Source organism: Sciurus carolinensis, chromosome 3, assembly GCF_902686445.1.
Source record: "Sciurus carolinensis chromosome 3, mSciCar1.2, whole genome shotgun sequence".
NCBI classification, from domain to species: Eukaryota; Metazoa; Chordata; class Mammalia; order Rodentia; family Sciuridae; genus Sciurus; species Sciurus carolinensis.
The window spans coordinates 42,025,326-42,044,317 of NC_062215.1; the positions used below are offsets into that span (position 1 = coordinate 42,025,326).

General features: G+C 40.3%; 1 non-coding gene and 1 pseudogene across 1 annotated transcript; one reads left to right on the forward strand and one right to left on the reverse strand.

Annotated features, from left to right (window-relative positions):
- Positions 1 to 4,941: 4,941 nt before the first annotated feature.
- On the forward strand, positions 4,942 to 5,994 carry LOC124979306 (dnaJ homolog subfamily A member 1-like; annotated as a pseudogene).
- A 9,378-nt stretch (positions 5,995 to 15,372) lies between these two features.
- Positions 15,373 to 15,444, reverse strand: Trnaw-cca (transfer RNA tryptophan (anticodon CCA)). The gene has a single exon. It is a non-coding gene; the product is annotated as a tRNA-Trp (tRNA).
- Positions 15,445 to 18,992: the final 3,548 nt, after the last annotated feature.

The window sequence follows — 18,992 nt, forward strand, 5'->3', positions numbered from 1 at the left end:
AAATGCTAGCGATTAAAAACAAACCACCACCACTAGAACAGAGAGATGGAATTCCCCTCCAGTCATCAATAGACTAAATGTGATCAGGTATCTCTGAGTTTGAGAATATGAAACTAGAATCTTCCAAAACTGGAAAAAAAAAATACCCAAGGGGAAAAAAGACCTGAAATAAAACAACAGAATAATACCCAAGACCAGTAGAACAACTACAAAGGTGTAACGTGTGTGTAATGGGAACACCACATAGAAAGGAACAAAAACAATATTTGATACAATATTGAGTAAGAATTCCCTCCAAATTAATGCAAGACACCAAACCACAGACCCAAGAAACTCAGAAAATACCAAACAAAGGGAAATAAATCTTACCTATGGAAGAGCAAAAATAAGAATGAGATCCGACTTCTCAGAAACCATGCAAGCAAGAATAGAAGGATTGTAAATAGAAATATTTAAAGTGTCGAGGGGAAAAAAACCCACCAAACTAGAATTCTACACCCTGCAAAAATATTCTTCACAAGTGAAGGAAAATTAAAGACTCTCTCACACAAACAAAAAAATTAAGGAAATTTGTTGTTAGTAAACTTGTCTTACAATATATGTTAAAAGAAGTTCTTCAGAGAGAAGGAAAAGAATACAGGTTAGCAAATCAGATCTATGTAAAGAAAGGAAGAGCAATGGAGAAGGTATATATGAAGGTAAAATAAAAGTTTTTTTTAAGTGATGAAACAAAGGTTTATAAAAAAGTTTATAGAAAAGTTTATATTTTCATTTATAAAAAGTAGCATCACTGCCTAGCATGCACAAGGCTATGAGTTAGACTCCAGCACTGCCGAAAAATATTAAAAAGCAACGGTGTATTTGATTATGTATCTGTAAATAAGCTAATGTATAAGTGACATGAGTGACAGTTATGACACAAAGGATAAGGATATAGGAATTCGGATTATTTTGTTATAAAATACTTGAGCTATCTGTGAAGTGATTATTATTTGAATGTGGTAATGTATATTGTAAACTACCAGGGCAACTATTTAAAAAGTAAAGGAGAAGGAGAAGAAGAAGAATAGCTGACTTGTTAAGAAAGGAGAGAAAATGGGATTATATAACATGTTATATGTTCAATTAAAGCCCTACATACAATGTGGAAAAGGTAATGGGATATAAAAATAGGAACAAAGAGCAAGGGTAACAAATATAGTAGATATTAAACCAACTATCAATAGTCATTTTGAATGTGATTAAAGTGATTAAAGAGATTGTCAGAGTATATTAAAAAACAAGAACCAACTATAGGTTGTCTAAAAGAAACCCACTTTAAATGTAAAGACAGATTAAAGAGGTGAAGAATGATATATCATGCTAACAGTAGTTAAAAGAAAGGAGTAGTAGCTATATTAATTTCAGACAAAGTAGACGTCAGGACAAGGAAAGTAATCAGAGATAAAGAGAAGTGTTGTGGAGGGCTGGGGAGTGGCTCATGGTAGAACTTTGCCTAGGATGCATGAGGCTCTGGGTTCTGTCCCCAGAACCACAGGGAGGTAGGGGATACATTACCTAATGTTAAAGGGGCCAATGCTCCAAGAAGATATGATGGTCCTTAGCATGTATGCATCTAACAAAATACATGAGACTGAAACTGAGAGGACTGCACTATTCTTCCTACCTTGCTGCTTCATGTCATTTCTATGCATCTCTGATGGTCAGGAAGCTTGTTATGCTAAGCCATATCTGAAACCCACTTGTGCCAGTCTTAGCTCTGTTTTCAGGAGAGATACATACTAAGTCTTCTCTGTCTTTCCATGATAGCTCTGGAATGCTCTGATGCAGGAATCTTCATACTTATTCTATCTAAAAGGAAATTTCCATAAGTTTCTTCTTGGGATACACAATTTTTCAGTGAGATCCTTTTTACACTGAAGTTCCCACATTCTGAAAAAATGGAGGTGTCCAGAACTACTCATGTTTCCCTGTGTGTGGTCTATCTTGAGATGCCAAGATGACCTCATTAGGAAGGTAGGAAGAATGGGAAATGTAGATAATTTTTACCAATCCCTTTGATGACTTTTGTTAAAAAAAAAATAGTTGTTAGGACTGGGAATATAACTAGTGTTAGAGCACATGAATGAGGCCCTGGGTTCCATCCCCAGCACTGAAAAAAAAATGTAGTTTAACATATATAAATAACATCTCACAGATTACAGGTGTATAGTTGGATGAATTTTTCAGAGTAAACAAACATTTAATACCTGTAAAACCAGTACCCAGATTAAGAAACATCATCACCCCAAAGGCTTCCTTATGACCTGCCTGTCATTAACCTCCCAAAATGTAACCACTGTCCTGGCTTTTAGCAGCATTGTAAAGAGTTGAATGGTACCCACCCTCCCCACAACAGCTATGTCTGTCTCTTAACTCCCGGACCTTATGAATGTGACCTTATTTGGAAACATCACCTTTGCAGATGTAATTAAGTTTAAGGATCTTGAGATGAGATTGTCATGGATTATCCAGGTGGGTCCTAAATCCAATGACTGGTGTTCCTGAAGGAGACAGAAATGGAGAAGACACAGACACAGAGGAGAAGGCCATGTGAAGATGGAAGCAGAGATGGAATGATGGGACCACAAGTCAAGGAATTTGCAGAACCACTGGAAAAATTAAGGAAGGATCCTCCCTTAGGCTTCTGGAGGGAATGTGACTTGGACACCTTGTTTGCAGAGCTCTGGATTCCAGAATTGTGAAAGAATAAATTTGTGTTACTAAGTTTGCAATCATTTGTTAACAAGGCCTCAGAAAACTAACAGATTTGTTGTGCCTATTTTCTATTTTATGTAAATCAAAATATACACTATTCATGTTTTGTTTGTGGCATCTGACATCCTGCATTATCCCAATGCTGATATTCACCCACATGGCTATGTGTAGCTGTAGTTTGTTAATTCTCATTACTCCATTGTAATTCACCTTATGAATATGCCACAGTTAATTCATTCACTGTTCTGCAAAGCAACATTTGGAATTTTTCCAGTTTGTATCTATTATGAATAATGCCTCATGAGCATTCTGGTATGTGTCTTTTGGTGAATGCATGTACACATTTCTGTTGACTATATATGTAGTAGTACATCCCTGGGTCACAAAGTTTTTTGAACAATTTTTCCAAAGTGTTAGTACCTATTTATGACCCACCAGAAAATTATTGCCATTTGCTGTACTTCTTGATCAACATGCTTGGTAGTTTTCATTTTAGCTTTTCAGCTTGTGTGTGTGTGTGTGTGTGTGTGTGTGTGTGTGTGAGAGAGAGAGAGAGAGAGAGAGAGAGAGAGAGAGAGAGAGAGAGAATTATATTGTACTTTTGATTTGCATTTCCCTGAGAGCTAATGAGGAGTCATCTTTTCATGTATGTATTGGTCATTCAAATATATTCTTTTTAAGGTACAAATCCAAATCTTTTGTGCATGTTTCTGTTGGCTTGGCCAAATAATGTATGTGGAAGAGTAAAATATCTCATCTCAAGTATACCTCTTTGAAATATTTTGAATTGGTCTGCATTTTCATTGCAGACCTCTGCAGACAGAGGAAGGACTCTGAAAAGCTGTCCTTCATTAAAATAAATTTACATCTATCCACATTAGTAAAATAAACAGCAATGCTCATGGAGGTTTCTCTCTGAGATTCTCATATTGCCTAGGGAAGATCTTTTCCAATTGCTCTGTTTGATCCTGTCCCCAGGATTATTAATAATAATGACCTCCATAGTATTATGATACCATTACCCATTACCCACCATTTTATGTAATAGCATTTCCCTTTTGTAATAGCATTAACTTTGCCTTATTCCATGGCTGTGCCGAGAGCTCTCAGCCATTATCTCCACACTCAGAATGTCTGACAAGGAATTATTACTCTCTTTCTTCAGATGGGTTAGTTTTAGACTCAAATGGTTAAATGAGTTGCCTAAGGTTAAATGGCTAAGTGGAAGAGAGGTGACTGGAAATTACTTCTGCCTGGCTCTAGAGACAGAGCAGGAATAAAAATCATAATTTAATATCAGATAATTAAGAGATAGGAATACCCAACTCTGTGCAGTTGCTCACTGTGTGCCCCATAAATGCACCTGCTATCCCCAGGAACAAAGTATTCAGAATGAATAAATTCTATATTTTTAAGATGGGAAGGGTCAGAAATGAAGAATATCATCTCTGAAACTCCAGAAGTAGCTTAATCCCTAGTTTAAATGAGAGCTTACCTCAAAAATAAAAATAAAATAAAAATAAAGCCTGTTCTTTCTGTTAGAACACACACTGCTATGGTTTTGATGTGGTTTGTACCCCAAAGTTTCATGTACTGGAAGTTTGGTCCTTAGTTTGATGATGTAAGCAGTGAGGTGGCCTGTTAGGAGGTCACTGAGGGCATTGCTTTGAGAAGGGATTAAGGCAGTCCTTGTGGGACCCTGAGTTAGTTCAGGAGAAAGCAGGTTGTTATAAAACCTGAGCCTGATCCCCAAATGGCTCTCTGGCTTCCTATCTAGCCATACGATCTTCCCTTGCATACACACTCCTGCCATTATAGTGGCTGTCAGGAGTTAATGTAACCAAGGGAACCCTCACCCAGGGATATGCTGTTTGGACTTTTCAGTCTCCCAAACTGTGAATTATAGACTTCTTTTCTTTATAAGTTTCTAGCCTCAGATATTGCATTATAGTAAAAATATATATATATAAAATAAACATATATATTGCCCGGTTGCAAAACATCTAAGAAGAGGCATCAGGTAAGATCTTCAAAAGGCAGAGGACTGGGAACTTTCTCTTTGAGAATGCTCTTTGAGAGGTGCTCTTTGAGAGGTGGAGGAGGCATGGCTGCCCGAGCTGCACACAGTTATGTGCTCTTTCCCCTTCCCCCTCTTGACCCCAGCCAGCTCACCAGCTATAGAAAATGGTGAAAGAAACTACTTAGTATGATGTTTTGGGAGTCAAACCCAATGCCCCCCAGGAAGAATTGAAAAAGGCTTATAGGAAACTGACCCTGAAGTACCACCCTGATAAGAATCCAAATGAAGGAGAAAAGTTTAAACAGATTTCTCAACTTTATGAAATTCTCTGTGTTGCCAAGAAAAGGGAATTATATGACCAAGGAGGAGAACAGGCAATTAAGGAGGGTGGGGCAGGTGGTGGTGTTGGCTCTCCCATGGACATCTTCGATAAGGTTTTTGGAGGAGGAGGAAGGAGAGAAAGGAGAGGTAAAAACACTGTGCATCAGCTCTCAGTAATGTTAGGAGATTTATATAATGTGGGACAAGAAACTGGCTCTGCAAAAGAATGTGATTCATGACAAATGTGAAGGCCGAGGTGGTAGGAAAGGAGCAACAGAGTGCTGTCTCAACTGCTGAGGTTCTGGAATGCAAATTAAGAATTCATCAGATAGGTCCTGGAATGGTTCAGCAAATTCAGTCAGTGTGCATGGAGTGCCAGGGCCACGAGGAATGGATCAGTCCTAACGATAGATGTAAAAGCTGCAATGGAAGGAAGATAGTTCGAGAGAAGATTCTAGAAGTTCATATTGACAAAGGCATGTGTGGACATACAGCTGGTGGCAGTATTATGTGACTTCCAGAAGCCAACATCCACTCTTGATAATCGAACCATACTCATCACCTCTCATCCAAGTCAGATTGTCAAGCATGCAGATATAAAGTGTGTGCTAAATGAAGGTATGCTAATTTATCGTAGACCATATGAAAAGGGTCATCTAATCATTGAGTTTAAGGTAAACTTTCCTGAAAATGGCTTTCTCTCTCCTGACAAACTCTCTCTGCTGGAAGGGAGAGAGGAAGGAAGTAGAAGAGACTGATGAAATGCCTCAGGTAGAATTGGTGGACTTTGATTCAAATCAGGAAAATAGCACCATTATAATGAAGAAGCATATGAGGATGATGACTGTCATCCCAGAGGTGGTGTTCAGTGTCAAACCTCTCAATGGGGCCAGTGAATAACACTCACTGAAAGCATTTTATATGCAGTAGTGAATGAGTGAAGGATTATAATCCTAATATGCTCACTACTTGCAATTGTTTTTGTTCTAATATTCAATAATAGTAGTGTTTTAAAAGTTAAATGAAGAATAAAAGCAAATATAAAAGCTCTGATTTGGCCCTGTGTGTATGATGACTTCAGTGTGCAAGAAATTGTTTAATACCTATAAAAACTACTTTTTAAAAAGTTCCCTTAGCATCTGTTAGGCCATACCTTGTAACTGATTTCAGTTGTGTACGTGGACAAACTTAGACTGGAATACTAGGAATATGTGTTGACCCTCCATTGTTCAGCTATAAAATTAAAAATCTGTATTGAACTGGCAATCAGAAAAAAGAAAACTTAATCTGTAGAGGAGTGTTAATCTGTCTAGTTATTTGTATTAAGTGGGTTTCATTGTGATGCCTCTGCATTCTATTGCCTTAGCTTACTTGAGGGTGATATGAAGTATAATTTCACTCTGGTATCAGTGAAAGAAATGATTCCTTTCTAAAGATGGTGTTTATCATTTCATACTGCTTCTTAAGGGTTTGCACTTACAGAATTGCATTCCCTTCTATTGTGCCATCTTTTAAAAAATATATATGTACATACACACATATATAAAATTGTGTTGACCAGTCCTGGTTACATTAATTTTCCCTTCTTTTTGGACCATAATAAGCCCTTGTAGTGAATTCCAGAACTGGATAACACAGAAATTGAAATAAAGAGACCTACACATGGAGAAGTAGTTTGCACGTATAATATAGGAAGGTGTTCCTTAGGTATGTTACAGGTTTACTTTAAACCATTTGACCTATGCTCTAAAGTAACTGTAATTTGATGTTGGTATTCTAGCAAATATGATGAATAGCTTTAACTGTATGTTTAAAAGTCATCATATGTTCACATGCTTAAATCTGGATGTCAGAATTTAAGCAATTCTTGAAATGTATGAATGTCTCCTTAATATACAGATTACAAAGCCAAAAAAAAAAAAAAAAAAAAAAAAAAGCAGAGGACTCAAGTTACATTCAATGATAAAACATCCCTATATTTTAATGAAAAAACAATTAGGTGGTTTTCATATATAATATTTTTCTCACTTTCAAATTTTACTTACATGGTTTGCTAAAAATGGAATTTAAACAACTATAAATGCTTCCAGTGTGCAAAGTAAGGCAATTGAATAGCATATTGACAGATAGAACACTTAAAATAGAAACGTTTTAACATAATATATAACATTCAAAACTAAAGTGTTACCTAATGGTTGCCTTGTGCTTCCTAGCCATAAAATATTGAAGTAATTTTGCAACATTTAAAAAAAATTCTATTCATCCCTTTTCCATCTTTGCTGGGCTGTGGACAATAAGCTCAGCTTTTCCATTCTCTATTCTCTGCATAGTGGGTTTTGATGGCATTTTCACACTGGAGTAGACATATGCCAACATGGGAAGGCTTTCCAAGGGAATAAGTGACAAGGGTCATTTTAAGAAATTGATGTATCCCAATCCTCAAGATCCTTGTTAAAACTGCACTGCCTGAGAAAGAACCTGAGGCTGAGCCTTCCTTTTGGTTTCTTTTGCATTCTCTTCTCATGGTCATTGTGACCAAAAAAGCCACCTTCTTAACCATGTGGCATCTCACTAAAGGGTATCACTCAGAGTGTAAAAACTTCTCAAGTACCAAAGAAAAAATAGGCAATTTGACAATATGAAAAGCTTGCAGTATATGTGTGCTGTTTGTAGCAACACAGTACTAATAATTCAATCCCAAAGAAAAATTGCTAACACCAGCTGTGGTGGTGCATGCCTGTAATCCCAGTAGCTTGGGAGGCTGAGGCAGGATCACAAGTTTGAGGCCAGCCTCAGCAATTTAGCTGGACCCTAAGCAACTTAACAAGACCCTGACTCAAAATTTAATAAAAAGGGGGCTGGGGATGTGGCTCAGTGGCTGAGTGCCCCTGGGTTCAATCTCTGGTTAAAAAAAATATATTAATACTTAGACTTTGAAGGTCTCAGGAAAGAATACATTGTAATTTCCAGTTTGTATTTGTATTTTTGTGGCAGGAAGCATGATAGTATGGTAAATAAGTGACTTGAAGCAAATTTTCTGACTGTTAAAGAAGAGTGTGTTACTGTATTTTTTAAAGGGATGGCAGTATCAGATTATTGTGGTGTTTATATTTCATTGGATATATTTAAAAGAATGATGTAACTGTTTTATTTTTAAATGTTACTATTTGCAATAGACCAGACCTTGAAACTACTTTTAATTATGGTGACAATGTTATACACCCACTTGAAAATGTGCAAAGGTTACACAGTTGTCCAGAAAATCTTTTAGGGAACTCAAGCAAGAAAGTTTACTAGCACCAAGAGAGGAAAAAGATGTTCCAGGTGGCTTCCCACTTTTTCCTGGATTTTTCCACTTGTGCCCTCTGCTGGTAATCCGAGTTTCTGCTTTTAAGCAAGCAACACTACTACCCTTTTCTTTGTTCTCTTTTTCTAATTGTGATCAAAATCCCAGAAGCAGGAAGTCCCAACAGGAGCAAGTCTGCTTGGGATGGCTTCAATGGATGAATTTAGTGACAATTTGAAAAATATATCCACAGAATCACAGGGACAAAAAGTGTGAGAGACGGCAGAACACTCAATCTACGTTCTAAGAGATTTTTGTTTGGTTGATTGTTTTTTGTTTTATTTTTGTTTTGGGGTTGGGAGTCTTACAATGTTGCCCAGGCTGGTTTTAAACTTCTAAGCCCCAGTGATTCTCCTGCCTCTATCTCCTGCGGGACTACAGGTATATGCCCCTGAGTCTGGCTCTTAGTCTGTGCTCTGAATTTATGCACTCTTCCTTTACTGATTGATCAAAGGAAGTGAGTCTTAGCCTTGGAAATATTGATGACTTAAGAGAAGTAATAGTAATCACAACACCAGCGTCTGTTGTTTACTACATGCCAAGTACTGCTTTACATCATTCATTCCCTGTATTCTCTCATTTGCCCTGTGAGGGAGGAACCATTATTATTTCTATTTTGCATATGAGGAAAATGGGCACTCAGAGGTTACATATATTGCTCAAGATCACACAATTAATAAGAGGTGGAGTTAGAATTTAGAACCAAGTCATACCAAGTCAGCACACTATTCTTTATTGTCCCTTGCAGAAAAATGAGAAAATACAGGCAAAAAAGACTTGCCCCCACAAAAGTGTCATCTCACCACCCAGAGATAATCACTCTAACATTTGACATGTTCCTTTTCAGTTGGATGTGTGATTGGGAGTCTGTACCATTCTATGTACATTCTATGTGTGATTGGGAGTCTGTTTGTTTTATACAAATGCTACCTTCTAGTTATGTAATGTGTTTTGGACTCTTAAAAAGATATCCAGGTTCCTCTTTATCACTTTTCCCATTCTCAGCCACAGTCAGTTCTGTGTATTCCCAGGAACTTGTGGTAGCTCCATTTCTTTCTGACATTTACCTTCTAGAATTTTTTCTCCCATGAGTGGCTCAAGCATATGAGGCTGTGGAGACCCCTCCACCCAGGTCTGACCAGACAGTGCACCCCAGGGTTGCAGTCACTCCTCAAGGAAGAGCACCCTTCCTGTGAGGCAGGGGTGAGGCTGATAGTCAAGAGATTTCCATGCTGAACCTCAAGTACAGAAGGTGTGTAGGAGGAAACAGAGGGTAGCTTCAGCATTTTGTCTTGTTCTGCTTCACTCTTGCAGCTTTGGCAACAGATGCCCAGATTTTAGCCCACTGGAGGAGCAGATTCCAATGGGAACACTCTTAATTCTGAATCCCAAGCTGATTCCATCGCTTTGGAGGTGAGGATGAGAGAATGTGGTCATGAGACCCTCTGGACAGTCCTACTGGGTGCTTTGAGGCAGGAATCCTGTGGCACATGGTCTCATGGGGTAGATCCTTTAAGGGAGCACCCTTCAGGGACAGTCCAGGCTGGTGAAGCACCCTGGGGCTAGCAAGGGGGGCATGCTTTGCCATATTGAGGTCTGCAGACCTGAGAGCTGGCAGGAGTTACCAGCACTTGGGGACAAGAGAGTCCTATGGAGAGGATCCCTTATGACTCTGTGATGACCAGTTTGCAAAGACCCTATAGGGAGTCAGCTGAGAATAGCCTTTGAACAACTAAATATAGGAATGGACAGACCAGATATAAAAATAGAACTCTGACCCACAATCTGGAGCAAGCAGTTCAAGAAACCAATCCATCACCCAGGATCCAGCCCGGGAAGCCAGCCTCCTAGGAAGTCAGATGACTTACAGGAAATCTGGTGACAATCCTTGAAGCACAGTAATAACAATAACCCTGTAACAATCATTCTGAAATGTCCAGAACTTGGTTAACAATGAACAGCTGCCCCATTTTTTTTTCAGTTCCAGGGATTGAACACAGGGGCGCTCAACCACTGAGCCACATCCCAGACCTTTTCATACTTTGTTTTTAGACAGGATCTCATTAAGTTGCTTGGAGCCTTATTAAGTTGCTGAGGTTGGCTTTGAACTTGTGATCCTCCTTCCTCAGCCTCCCAAGCCGCTGGGTTTACAGGCTTATGCCAGCCTGCTCAGCCTACTTCTCCAATTTTTATCCCTGCTCCCAACTGGGGTCCATCCAGAGGAAGCCAAATTTTCCTCCTTTTGCCCCACTTCCAGTCAGCAGCATCCCAGCTTCCCAGGGCAATAGTATCCAATTAGGGCACACCGTCTCTTTCTCTACCATAGAGTTTTCCCAGTCCTCACCCAGCGGTCAAGTGTCTGCCAAACCCAAGTGCTGAATGCTGACGCCTTGCAACAACAAGTCCTTTGCTTTTCTCACTTGGGTAGTCTTCATTTATTTCCACACATGGTCTCGTTGGCACTCCACACTGGCCAAACTCAGAAAACAGAGAGGGCAAGAGGAGTCATGTGGGCAGGTCACACCACGGGTCAAACATATAGGAAAACTGTATTTGGGGATGTTGCAAATGGGAGAACCCCTGAGAGGTGTCACATAATGAGGCCAAGATCAGGGATGGTTTGTCACACACCTGACATGTGAAGTCACACATAAGGTCATACCAGGACCCTTTAGTGGAGCCCCTGCCTATTCTGCCTCATCCTTCCTGACTGTGGCCCATTCCTACACAAGACCCTGGGGACACACCACACCCTTAGATACTAATGACAGAGATTTTGTTCTAGAAACCTATTCGCTCTGTCTCATTCAGATTTTTTGTATGCCTTGCCTCACTGAAGTTTTGCACTTTGTGCCTGTTCAAAACTTTTCCCTTAAAAACAATCCATGCCAATTGGACATGGTGATGTGTGTCTGTACTCCCAGCTATTTGGGAGGCTGAGACAGGAGGATCCAGTTCAGGAGTTTGAGGGCAGCCTGGGCAACTGGATGAGACCCTGTTCAGCCACCCCCTCCCCCTAAAATAGCCATGCCCAAGTGTCCCTTGGAAGGTCTTTACAGATCTTCAAGGACTACAGCATCCACAAATAACTGTTTTTTTAAACTAGGCAATATATTCATTCTGTGACAAAAATCTCAAAGCTACATTAAAAATGTCATATGAAAGATTTTTGTTCCCACTTCTACCCTCTCACTATCATCTTCCTAACTGTTGGTTGATTTTACGCAAAAACTATAGGTATTCTATACATTAATTTTGTACCCCATCTATGGACTGATATGTCTTTTTTCATTTTGTGTAATTCTGCAGGTGATTTTTTTTTTAGAGTTTCCAAGGATGTAATCATATCATCTGCAAGTAGTGGTAGTTCTACCTCCTCCTTTGCAATTTTTCTTCCCTTTTTTGGTGTTGGAGGCTGAACCCAGGGTCTCTCACATGTTATCCACACACTCTACCACTGAGCTCACCCCCAGCCCTTATTCAGATTTTTATTTGATATCTTTAACTGATTGATTTGTCTGCAAATCAATCAATTACTAATAATATCCCTCTTCTCCCCCCGCCCCTCTCTCTCTGTTCTGGGGATTGAACCCAGGGCATTGTGCATGAGCGCAGTACCATTGAGCTATACCCCACCTCCTATTCCACCTCCTTACTCTACATTTTAACATACTTAATGAGGTCTTAGATCAATAAATAGTCTATTCTTCCTTTCAAATAATATAACCACCTTATAAGGTGTTACTTCCAAAATGTTTACTCTGATTTGCAAGTTATTGTTATCCAGTATTTCAGTTCTACTTTACAACTACATAAATTTGTGATACTATTGTTATTTTGTGTAGGCTAGGTTTGTTAGTTACATCCTTATGGTCACCGTGTTCGTTGTTTACCAGTCCTTCTTGCATCTCAGACCTTCTGTCTGGGATCATTTTGCTTCTTCCTGAAGCATGTCCTTTTGATAGTCCCTTGGGGATAGATGCTGGTAATTTCATTTGAAAATGTCTCTTATTCTTGAAAGAAAATTTCCCAAGTATATAATTCTAGGTTGGCAATTATTTTCTTTGAGCACTTTGGAATTATTAATACAGTTTTCCTGGCTCTCCTTGTTGCTGCTGAGGATTCTGCTTCAGTCTACCTTGTTTTGTTTTTAAAGATAATCTGTCTTACCCCCCGCTTTGACTGTTTTTATAATCTTTTCTTTATCTTCTGTATTGTGAAGTTTCCTTATGGTGTATACACATTCCTTTTTCTTATTCTATCAAGTCATGCTCAGGATATATTATGCTTATTCAGAGCAAGAACTTATGTTTCATCAATTCTGAAAAACTGTGAGCCATCATCTCTTCCAGTATTGCTTCTCCTGTTGTTTCTATTATCTTCTTTAGAGAACTTTTAAACCTATGGTAGATTTTGTCATTGTATTTTTCACCATCTCAACTGTTTTCCATCTCTTCTAGTTCCTTGTCTCTTTATTTGCCTTCTGTAAAAATTCTTAAATTCACCCTTTGTGTTAGTTATCTATTGCTGCATAACAAATGACTCCCCCTAAACACAAATCCTAAATCATCAAATATTTGTTATCCTCCCTCCTTTCCTTTCCTTTCCTTTCCTTTCCTTTCCTTTCCTTTCCTTTCCCCTTCCTCCCTCCCTCCCTCTCCCTCCCTCCCTTCCATCCTTCCTTCCTTCCTTCCTTCCTTCCTTCCTTCCTTCCTTCCTTCCTTCCAACAGGGTCTCACTATGTTGCCCAGGATGCTCTCAAAATCCTGGGCTCAACTCTCCAGAGTGGCTGGGACTACAAATGTGCACCACTGCACCAGACGTTATCACAGTTTCTGAGAGTCAGAAATCTAGGTGTGGTTTAGCTGGTTGCTTCTGGTTCATGGTCTCTCTGGTACATAGTCAAGTTGTTGGTTGGGGATGCAGTCATCTGAAAGCTTCATAGGGGCTTATTCCCATAGTCATTGGCTGGGGGCTTTAGCTCCTCATAAAGAGAACTTCCAGTAAGACTTAAGTGTTATAATAGCTTGGCAGCCAGTAACCCAGGCAGAGAGCAAGCAGGAAGCTATAGCATCTTTTATGACCTGGTCTCCAAGTCATACACCATAATTTCTGATTTTTCTTGCATATGAGTTATTAAGCAAAACCCACACTCAAGGAAAAGAAAATTAAAAATTTGTGGACCTGCTTTGAACCACCACAATATTTTATTTAATTAGTACATTTTTTTAGTTATGTCTAAACTGCTGTTTTAATATACCTGTTGTGTTTCTAATTTCAAATATTAAATCTTTTATTGCTAAAATTTTTAATTACTTAAAATGTACCTGGACATTTTACTCTCTATTGTTCTGCAGTCAAGTTTTTGGTTCCCCCCCCCTTTTTTTTCTAAGATGAAACATATGTTTCTGATCATATCCATATCTGAAGTTCTTAGGTCTGATACTGTTCTGTTTTTGCTATTTCTCATTCATAAGGTCTTCCCTCTTAATTTGTTTACTTTTAAAACTTCTTGTGAATGAACTTTGAGATTTTGTAGTGGGAACACTGGAAGTCTTGATGTGAGAGTGTATTTCTTGCAGAGAATTTATCTCCACTTCTGCCAGCATACTGTGGGTCTTACTAATCTGGAAAATTATAATTTGTTGACCTAAAGGTTTCGGATCATACAGGTGGAGTCAATTCCGAGCTGAAAGTCATGTTTCATAAGAAGAGACCCCATGAACCCTCAACCAGACTTAATAAATGTTAACATTTTTGGTTATACAAAAACACACACACAGATGTATATATGTATACATAATGTAGTTTTGAGGGAAGAATCTGCCTTCACCCTTCTTCCTCCTCTTTACCCACAGGTAATCACTATCCTAGAGTTGGTGTGTATAATTCTCATCCATATTTTAATATGAATACATATTAAGTACTGTATGTATTTATAGGATGAGCATTCCTAATCCAAAAATCTGAAATTCTCCCTAACTTTCTGAGCACAACATGATGCCTGCTACAAGTGGAAATTTTCACACCTGATTTTATGGAAGGGATGGAAATCAAAACACAGGGGCACTAAAAATGCTATGTAAAATTACCTTCAGGCTGTGTATAAGATATATATGAAAAAATAGATTTTGTGTTTAGACTTGGGCCCCATCTCCAAGATATCTTGTTATGTATATGCAAATATTAAGAGAAAATCTGAAATCTGAAACACTTCTGGTCCTAAGCATTTTGAATGAAGGATATTCAATCTTTGTTAACATATATGGTATGGGTTTATGTTTAAAATGTCTATGAACTTGCTTTTTTTTTTTTTCCTCTACATCAACCTACCCTTGGGCCCTGACAAACCTAGTAACAAACAAATGGATATTGAAATAAATATCCAGACATGATGGCTGTGGCCGAATTTACAGACCTCCTGAGAATGGGGTTAATAATCCAGGTATGAGAGAAATGACCACCAGAGAGACCTTCACTGAGAGATCAGAGTCCCTTAAAGTGGGACAGAAAAATGAAGTTCGAAGCAAACCATGAGAAAACGTATCAAAACCCTAGCACTAGGGGGGACAGTCCACTTCCGGGGCATAGACCTTCTCCAGGGCTGGCCCAAGTGACTTAGGAGGAGGAGATTAAGTGTGCGGTGGCCTTTCGCGATGAGGGCTGCGCCGGCGTGTGAGCCGGACTGGGTCAGCTAGCTGTCCCTCAAGGGTCACTCTGCAACTTATGGCAGCGCCTCCTGTCGGTGACCAGGAAGAAACTCCGTCTTTCTCAATCCGGTATCTATATGCTAAAAGAAAAGAAAACGAAGTGAGACTTCTGTTGCGTAGAAAGGACGACGGGTCTTGCGCAGGCCTAATTTGTGTTTTATGATACTAACCCTACGCGTCCCATTCTGTTGCTGTTAGAGAGGAAAAAAAGCCAGTCTTGACCCCGACGTGACTTGAACACGCAACCTTCTGATCTGGAGTCAGACGCGCTACCATTGCGCCACGAGGTCACAGTGAGCTGGGGACTCAGCGTCGTTAAAGGCCTCGCTCTGCCGGCTCGGTTCCCGGGTTTGAGAGATTCAGGATGAAACGTGCGTTCCTTCCGGGACTTCCAGGCCAGGTTACAAAGAGCAGGGCTCGGGAGCCTCTCTTCCAGAGTGCTGGGAGACTGGACGCCTCCGGGGCAGCCGGGTCTGAACTGCGGCGCCGCAGCAAAGCCGTCACCCGGCAGCCGACCCTCGGGCTCCGCCTCCTCGGCGTCTCGGAGTGACAGGCGAGGGGACGCCAGGGGCGGGAAGGAACTAGGACTGCTCTGGGCTGGGAGGGAACACTGGGCCGAGGGGACTCTGGGAACACACCGTCGCTGGGGCGTTGGTGAGGGGACGTTAGGGCCGACTGAGGCAGAAGGGAGACGGCCTGGGGGGCGTGGGCAGTCAAGAGTGGTCACTGTCCCTGTCCCTGTCCCTTAAAACGGCGACGGCCACTATCAGGCGGTCGAAGGACCCTGCGGCGAAGCGGCCGAGACCCTACGACATTCAGAGGCCCGGATGCTGGGCTTCCGGCGGCCCGGGCTCCCTCCTCTGTTGTCCCCTTAGGAGGAAAAAAACGCTGGGACAGCGGAGGGCGATGCTCACAGCTGGCACACAGCTGGATAACCAAGGTTGAAAGACGCAACATTTGTTCGTTTGTTTTAGGATGTCGGCTTGGGGGTGTACGCCTGAAATCCTAGCGGCTGGGATGGCTGATGCAGGAGGATAGAGTTCAAAGCCAGCCTCAGCAACTTAGCAAGGCTCCAAGCAACTCAGCGAGACTGTCCCAAAATAAAAAATATAAAGGTTTGGGAATGTGGCTCAGTGGTTAAACGTCCCTGAGTTCAATCCCTGGTACCCACCCACCCCCAAAACACACACACACACACACACACACACACACACACACATATATATATATTTTATTCATATATAAACATTTCATATATTAAACGTATATTTGAGGAAAATCAGAACAGTTTGGAAGAAAATTAAAGTCATGGAAAATCCCACCAGAGATATCCACTACTACTATTTCCATTGCTGTTTCTTCTTCCAGATTTTTACCTGCTACTTATACCAAATATTGCTGGCTACAATGGATGACTTGTATACATACAGAACAGTTATCTTTAAATTTTCACGAAGTGCCAACACATAAGCAGCACCCAGATCGAGAAAGAGTACGGGCATCCTCCTTCCAGTCACTTCAATTTCATTTTTAAGAGGGGATTATATTGTACATAACATTTGGTTAATTTTTCACTTATTATTTTGCCTATATATTTGAGTTTGTATTTTTCCCTACCACAATTTTAAAGGGTTCATTGCCCACCTTGTGGGAATTCTAAATCTCTGCATTTGGACCATACTTTTTTATTTTTATTAATTAAGTGAGCAGATCAACTGCTTAGTAAATAAGCCTTAATAAAGATGAAGAACTAACTATTTTGGTCTGTTCAGGAACACGGAGCACCAGTCTTAATTCAGCAAATACAACATTCACAGGACCCTATGACTTTTAGAGGAGGAAAGATTTGAACTGGTACCATTTTTGTAGAAGGAAAAGAGGAACCATGTGCTATCCAGTGCTCCCAGTGAAGCTTGTCGGGTGTAGAAGTGTCTACCATGTCTGCCACCTGATTTCAGAGTTTCTGGGGAGTCCCCAGGTTGCCTCTGTCAGGCAAAGGGGAAAGAGAGAAAGGAACAGTGGCAATTTTTTGTTGTTTGTGGTCAGGTATAAGAATACAGGCATTTGGGATTAATTGAGAGTTCAGAAAAGCAGGGTCCAGAGGACTCTATCTCTGTCCTTAGGGACAAAAGATTCAGTCCAGCCCTCCTGTGATTACTGAATACTTCTCCAGTAACCAAAGACCTAAGTCTTCTTTGCAGTTGATGGCCCACAGTGAATTGTACTCGTGTGGGGACAGGGAGCAGGAGGAGTTTTTCTGGATTCGTGTCTGGGTTGGTTACTCTCAGACTTCTTTCCCTTCTCCCCTTTGAAGCCCTCCAGCATCCACCACACAGCAAAATCACGGTGAGGAAGAGCCAGTGCCTATTCCACAAAGTCAAGAGTTCAGAAGTCCTGGAAGGGGTACCCAAACCCAAGAAAAGATTGTTGCTCTGGTTTTAAACTCCTGTTCAGATTGTAGATACACCTGTAATGTCCTGGCCTCTATTCTGAAATATGGAACCAAAGGCTGTTTTGTCGTCTATGCTGTAGACATGCCATTAAACTGTAGTATGAAGATGTCATCAAATGAACAATTATTAGATCAAGTGACTTGCCAAAGTGTCCCTTTCAAGGGTAGAATTCTGCTTACCAGGACTAGAGGGAAGTGAGGCAGACCTGCAGTTATGCAGGGTTAAATCCTGGTAGGTTTTGTGGTTTGTTTGTTTTGGTTTTATTTTTTGGTTTTGGTGTTTGAGGGAGGTATCAGGGATTGAACCCAGAGGTGCTTAACCACTGAGCCACACCCCAGTCCTTTTAATTTTATTTTTTAATTTTGAGACAAGTCCTCACTAAGTTGCTGAGGCTAGCATTGAACTTAGGCTCCTCCTGCCTCGGCCTCCTGAACTGCTGGGATTATAGGCACCTGGCTCAAATCCTGTTTTAATTAAAATTGTAGTATAGTATTTTGTTCATCAGGGATTTTTGCACTTATTTTTTTTTAAACTACTGCATCCCTTTAAATTTACATCAATTGCTGGGGTTTTTGGTGACCCCTTGTTTTCTGTCCATTGGCGAGTGCCTTAAGGCCTCCCCCTGTATTCCCTGCTGCTTATCACAATTCCGCCTCAGCCCAGAAATTGTAAATAACTCTTTTCCTATTTCACAATTTGTGTATGAAAACACTCAACCTTATTTTTGAAGAAGAAAATTTCTGTAGAATATAGAAAATTCCCAAACCAAGATCAGTCCATGTCCAATGAAATACAGAAAAAGTATGATAATTAGCAACAGGGATGTGGAGAAGTAGATATTCTCACCCCAGACTGGAAAAGGATGCAAACTGGTACTTTCTTTTTGGATTGTAATGTGACAGTTTTGTTTTTAAACCAAGCATTTTTCTAGAGCTTAGGTACTAAATAAACAGTTACGGATGACTGCAAAGATGAATCTCCCAAGATTATTTCATCAAAACTGTGCTATAATAAAGCACTGGAGTCATTCTTCACGGCTCTGTTGTTCGAGTTCAGCCTAGATTTCCAGGGCAGTGAGGCAGGGAAGCTGACCTTGAGGAGCGCTTGCCTTGATGTGGATCCCAGGGGATCCACAGGGGTGCAGGGGTGCAGTAGTGAAAACACGACTGGTGATGCTGCCTCTGGCACATTACGAGTGGGCTGCCCCATCCCATAGAAAAGCACAAATTTTGACCTCTCTGTCTCTGCATTGTATCATCTCAGACCTGGGCAATTGCTGTATTTGTTAGCAACAAAAAACTTTTTACTTTGCTCCTATTTTCTAAAAGGTTGAAATATTTGACCTCCCCAAAGCTCGTGGAGATGTCTTCTTTCACATTCACATA